At 36.8% G+C, this 6615-nt stretch overlaps 1 pseudogene; it reads left to right on the forward strand.

Annotated features, from left to right (window-relative positions):
- The first annotated feature begins 6082 nt into the window (after window positions 1-6082).
- LOC135758200 (5S ribosomal RNA) lies at window positions 6083-6199 on the forward strand (annotated as a pseudogene).
- The last annotated feature ends 416 nt before the right edge of the window (window positions 6200-6615 follow it).

The raw sequence follows: 6615 nt of genomic DNA on the forward strand, positions 1-6615 counted from the left end.
GCCATCAAGGGTTGAATCATTTATGTCAATGTTGTCACATGTAAAATGTGTGAATCTTCCAGGTACAAAGTTAGGTGGAGTCACTGCTCCTGTCACTGAATCCATGGTTTGTAGGGTTTTTTCTGCCATAGCAGTATCAACCTGCAACAAACTGTGATAGCTGATAGTGTGCCCTGCATTGTGAAACAGTTTTACCAGTTCCTTTGATCGTGTGGCTTGGTGCAAGGTACAAGCTAATCCCACATGCTTGGGTGTCCAGTGTTTTCCACCAGTTACATTGTAGACAAGATCTTGGGACACACTTAGAACTCTTGTCTGAGTATCAGCTTCCTCTCTATCCGAGGTGATGTCTTCATCATCTGGGCTTCCTTCCAACAGGTTGTGGCCATCAAACGGACGAACATGAAAACGCTTTCAGGAACACACGCTATCATTTCATCTTGATTGACAACAAATCCAGTGTACTTTGGGTGCGCAAGTATGTCTGCTCTTAATTTCAATGCAACATGTACCATTTCCAGGAATCCCTCATCAGGAGACTGATATATAGGAATTGTACAAGACTCTTCTTCCTCTGACATGAGATTTTTAAATGGCACATGTCCAAATTTTCTGGGAACAAGTAACACATATTGGTTGGGTACAGTTATGAAGTCATATGAGTCCTGTGCATATAATTGAAGTTTTTCTTTAAATGTAGCTCTCCTGCTTTTAAATGAAGCTGGAACTTCAACATTGGCCTTTTCTGCTAATTCACAGTATCTGTTCCACACTTCAGAAAGTTGAAGGACATGTCCTTTCTTTGCAGATTGGCTGATCTCCTTGACAAGCCATTCCATAGCTAGATCAGTTTTTTCTGAACTTTCTTTGGTCTTTGATGCATTTCGCATAAACTTCTTTAAGCAGTTTGCATGGTATTTTCCTTCCGCTGCAATGAGGTCACTAATACCAGCTAGACGCACATGGGTCTCCTGGTCATACTTGGACAAATCCAGGATCTGATCACTCATCTTAAATGTACTCACAGATGACAGTGTATCTTTTGCTTTTGTGTTTTGGCAGAAGATGCAAAGATCCCACTTGACAGATGTCGTTGAGCTTCGCAGCATTGTTGCTGATGTACTAGGTTCACCACTTTGTGGTGTGGAAATCTGCTTTTTCCTTTGTAATCTTTCAATGAGAGTCTTGCTTGTGAATAATGAGAAACATGACTTGTGCCACAACAGCGGATTAACATCATGTAAAGATATTTCCTTGATTCGATCGATTGCAGGCTTGCTGTCTATATCACACAGTTTCTCTCTTGTTTGGGAAGCACATTTTAACGTCTCAAAGCCCTTTTCTCCAGCCATTACTAACCTTTCCCTTTTCCTTTCTTGACAGATAAGACATTCTTCTAAATTTGGGGATCGGTGAATCTGCTTGAGACTGCAAACAGCTTCCATGATCAGTCGAATCAGAAATGCAAACTGGAATAATTTATATGTCTTTATAATGCTAAAGAGGCTTCATTGACATATCCAAATGCTGTTGTCCCTGTTTTGGTGGCACTGCATTAAATTTGTTACAAAAAGGTCTAGACATTTGATCCCTGCATAATGCTCATGGCAATATTCAACTTGAAGTACAACCAAAAACACTGTTGATTTTTTTATGTCGTGGTTAATTGAGAGTTTGTGTTATTTTGCTTCCTTAACTTGTATTCCTTCAGATCAGTGCAAAGAAAATACATAACAAAACAAAGCACAACTGTTAATTTCACCACACTTTGTTTATTCAAGTCTGTGGATTTCAATTCCAATATAAAAATTTAGATTATGCAAATTAGCACATATTTAAATAGATAATGCCTCATTTGCATATGTAAACATGACATTTCAGAAAACTTGTAATACAAAAAATGTTTGTCTCTATATAAGTGCAAAACTGGAAAAGTTTTATGGTGATTTCTATAACTTTAAAATTTTACCCTATTCATCTGTAGTGTTTTGGCTGTGAAAAATGCACTTATTGTTTCGCCAACAATTACAAGAAAATGGGACCCTTATTTCAATGTTATACGGTGGATCCTTATTCAGGGGACATTGAACTTTCTAAAAATGTGGTATAACAACTTTTCCTCAAAAATGCCTACAGGGTTACACAATCTTGAAGATTCGGACCTGACTATAGGATATTCATGCGATTGACACCAAAAGTGGTCAACATGATGCTGAGACGTTGTAGATGATAAATTTTTGATATCTCATATTTAAGCCTTACAGTTGCATGCAGTAAACTTTTAAATACTCCTCCTAGAATAATCATGCAATTGACACCAGAAGTGGTCAACATGATGCTGAGACGTTGTAGATGATAAATTGCGAAGGGATTTTTGATTTCTCGAATGCTGTTCCCATGGCAACGCCCCAAACTTTACTTTTATTTCAGGCATATTTAGGGCTCTTGGCGTGCTTAGATTAACCTAAAAGTTGGCACACACATCATTGTTGTCGGCTTTTAAGTGTGCACAAACAGGTCAGACATAGGCGTGTCTCTTAAGTGGCTCACTAGTGCCCCCGTTTGTCTAAAATGTGGGGTTTCTTTTACCTAAAGTCCCCAAATGGCTCAGTAACAACATTAAATAGCCCACTGATATTTACCCACTTGATGCCCTTGCCCACCGTGCATCGTTTTCTCGGACGCACCTTGTAAAAAAACGTGCGAGGGCCCGCCATTGCTGCTTGCAGCTATATTTATTACATTATTATTTTAATGAAATTGTAACATTTGTTTATTTATATGAAAAATAATTATTATAACTGCTGCAAAAAAAGACAATCTTCAAAATCTGTTTTAATGTATTTCTCCCTTTCTTTCAATATAATATTGTGAACATTGTTTTAAATTATTTGCTGGTATTAACTGTGATTACATAAACGTTGCCAAAGCATCTTCATAATTTTATAAATATTTCATACAATAACCTATTACATAATGTGAAATGTTATCAGACTGAAAAATTTTTTAATGAAATGTATTATTATTGCTGATCTTTACTTCAATCTAGAATTAACATGAGCATCATTTCTAGTGTGAGTGTAAATAATATATTTCAGCTGTGAGACTTACATCCAGTACTGAATTCATGCCAGAAACATTCAGTTAAACAAACAGTATACACGGATTTGCATAGTAACAACATATGCTAAGGAGCTTCAGACTTTGGTCTGGTTATGTAAGCATTCATGTGCATCTGGTGTAGACACGAAACCAAATTCACAAGGTCACTGCTATTTTAACTTATAAATATTGCGCTGCTGAATGAGATAAAATATGTTAAAACTCAGTCACGATTCTCATGAACCTGTAGTTTTCACTACGCCCCCTGCATCGCTTGGGTTTTTCCACAGCTGCAGGAGAAGAATTAATACTAATCCAGTATTAAGGGCTGAACTGCATCCGTCAGGAAGAACTTGGGCGGCACGAATGACTTGAGCTGTGACTTTAAACATTGGCCACGTAATCCCTCAATAACAGCATATCATTCGTGTTCATAGAGGAAGGGTGGGAAAATATAATAGTATGTATGAATCAACTGCAGTGTGCAGTTACTGTATGAAAAGATCATTAAAATACAGGGTGCTATTTTACATTAAATTCCTTTAACTACTACATATCAGCACAAGAAACAATGCATAGAATGTAATGATTGTGTACATACAGTCTAGTGTGCTTGCATTTAAAATATTTTGCATGTAATACACTCTCAGCACACATACTGTATGTAAATTATTTTTCTTATGAAAACACCTAATATAAAGTGAGACCACAGAGGTTTTCAATCTTATTTTACATATGAAGAGCTTAGATGCTAAACCCTCCCAAGTGCGTCTAACACGTTCTCTTGAACATGTTTTTATTATTCTGCCAACAAACCGGTATTTCTGAATGTCCAAAGGCCGGGATTAGGCGGATTTGAAGTAAAAGTACTTGATAAATGTATAATACGTGCTGAGAGTATTAATATCATTATCTCATTTTTGACGGAGGTGGCGTTTAGCGGCTTTTGAATCTGAGCTCTTCATACAGAACAAAGATTGCTTTTAGACTCTCAAGTCAGTCAACGTGTTTCCACAATTCCAAGGGAATCACCATCTAAAGTTATCCAGCACGTGCTGACCCAAACTGAACTGAGCAGGATTACTGAGCACAAATGTCACAAAATCTGCTTGATGCTGTGTGTTTGTATCTGTTTCTTCTCTCACACAAACACAGAGAAATTCAGATTCATGCTCCATCACTGAAATATTCATGTGAAACTCATTTTAAGGTGAAATTGACATTGACTAGTCACTTTAACTTAGGGATCATCAAACTCTTTAGGGGGTGCAAGATGGTGCCAGAGGGGACCCATTATATAAAATACACCAATTTATACATAAAGTATTGTAATTAAACTGCAGAAAAATAGGGCTACAAACCAACAGCACTGCATTGTATTATTTAATGTTTTTATTTAATTCAAATTCTAAGTTTGAGATTGTTTTATGTCATTAATTTTCTTTGGGGGGGCACCAAGAAATGCAACCTACACAAGGGGGGCACACTGAAAAGAGCACCACTGGATTTGATTACGTGATTACAACTGGATTTAATTAGTTCCAGCAAGTCATGAAACCAGCTTGAAATTGCTCAAGTTTAAAGCGATAGTTCATCCAAAAATGTAAAATACCACAATTTACTCACCCTGAAGCTATCCGATATACACATCGCTATTCCAAGCTTTATAACGGTTGAAATGGGGTCTGTGACTTTCAAGCCCAAAAAAATCTTATCCATCCTTAACAGAAGTAATCCAAACAGCTCCAGGGGCATGAAAGAGTTTGACTCTATTCTAACCATTATAAAGCCTTGAAGAGCTAGGATATTTTAAAAAACTAAAAATGTGGACATGTGTATCTCGAATGGCTTTAGGGTGAGAAAATCATGGGGTGATTTTCGTTTTTTGGCCAAACTAACCCTTTAATTTAATAAGTTAAAATGTAGACAAATTTAAACCTAAAAATGTCAGGCAGCTGAGATTTTACAGTGTGTTTACCTATAAGGTAAAAATCCGAAACTAACAGTACAAACTTTCCATAAAATAGCATGTAAGTCTTATTTTACTTAATCATGATAAACAGCAGGTAAAGCAATACTATACAAAAGATGCTTATGTAATGTGTGCATGACATTGTGAAGCCTATATCAATTCCTTCTTAATCTCTATTGTTTCTCATACTTTGGGGAGGAAATTAAAGAAAACTATTCTGCATTGTTTGTACTACAAACATGAATGAAAACTTAAATCATATGTCAGTGTGTGAAACAGATATGTGCTAATACTTTTTTAAAATAATGATTTTTAGTTATGACTTAAGTATTAAATTGAAATACAAATTGATAATATTTTTAACATTTCACAATCTTACTTTTTTCAGCATGAATATATAAAGTACAGAGGTTGAGGGGCAGGAAGTGTGCTGTTGCGCAAAATGTACTATTACACAAACACATATTACACAATGTAATGAATAACTGACTAAAGTGAATACTGAAAACCCCTTAAAGATTTCTTATCTACAATGTAGTTTTTAAGTGAGAACAAGAATCATCACCTATATATATATATATATATATATATATATATATATATATATATATATATATATATATATATATATATATAGGGTTAGGGTTATGAGATCCATCACTTTGTTTATAATGTAACAAAACTTTAAAGAGGTCTTTCATTCTTAAATAACAATATTAAAAGTTTACACATCACCTGCCAAAACATTACAAACGACTGCAGGAATCTTAATATTTGGCGCTACACTAGCAAACACATGTGAATGCTTAATAAAAACACACCCTGTGTAGTTACATGAATCACTGTATGAATAAGTACTCAGAGGCCATTAAACCTTATGTTATTAGTTAAGTGTTTTGCTATAAACATGTCAATTGTAGTCAACTTTGGCTAACTTGCTTAGCAAAATTCTTTTAGGTAACACTTTATTTCGATGGTCCACTTGAGACATTTTACAAATTATAAGCAGCCAGCAGCCATATCACCCTGTAGCCCAAGACAGCTTGCCCACTGAAGCTAAGCAGGGCTGAGCCTGGTTAGTACTTGGATGGGAGACCACCTGGGAAAACCAGGTTGCTGCTGGTAGAGGTGTTAGTGAGACCAGCAGGGGGTGCTCACCCTGTGGTCTGTGTGGGTCCTAATGCCCCAGTATAGTGACGGGGACACTATACTGTCAAAAAAGCACCGTCCTTCGGATGAGACGTTAAACCGAGGTCCTGACTCTCTGTGGTCATTAAAAATCCCAGGATGTCCTTCGAAAAAGAGTAGGGGTGTGCCCCGGCATCCTGGCCAAACTTGCCCATTGGCCTACTAATCATCCCTCATACTAATTGGCTATATCACTCGGTCTCCTCTCCACTAATAAGCTGGTGTGTGGTGGGCGTTCTGGCGCAATATGGCTGCTGTCGCATCATCCAGGTGGATGCTGCACATTGGTGGTGGTTGAGGAGATTCCCCCATTCATATGTAAAGCGCTTGAGCACTGGAAAAGCGCTATATAA

The sequence above is a fragment of the Paramisgurnus dabryanus genome, chromosome 14 (assembly GCF_030506205.2).
Source record: "Paramisgurnus dabryanus chromosome 14, PD_genome_1.1, whole genome shotgun sequence".
NCBI lineage: Eukaryota > Metazoa > Chordata > Actinopteri > Cypriniformes > Cobitidae > Paramisgurnus > Paramisgurnus dabryanus.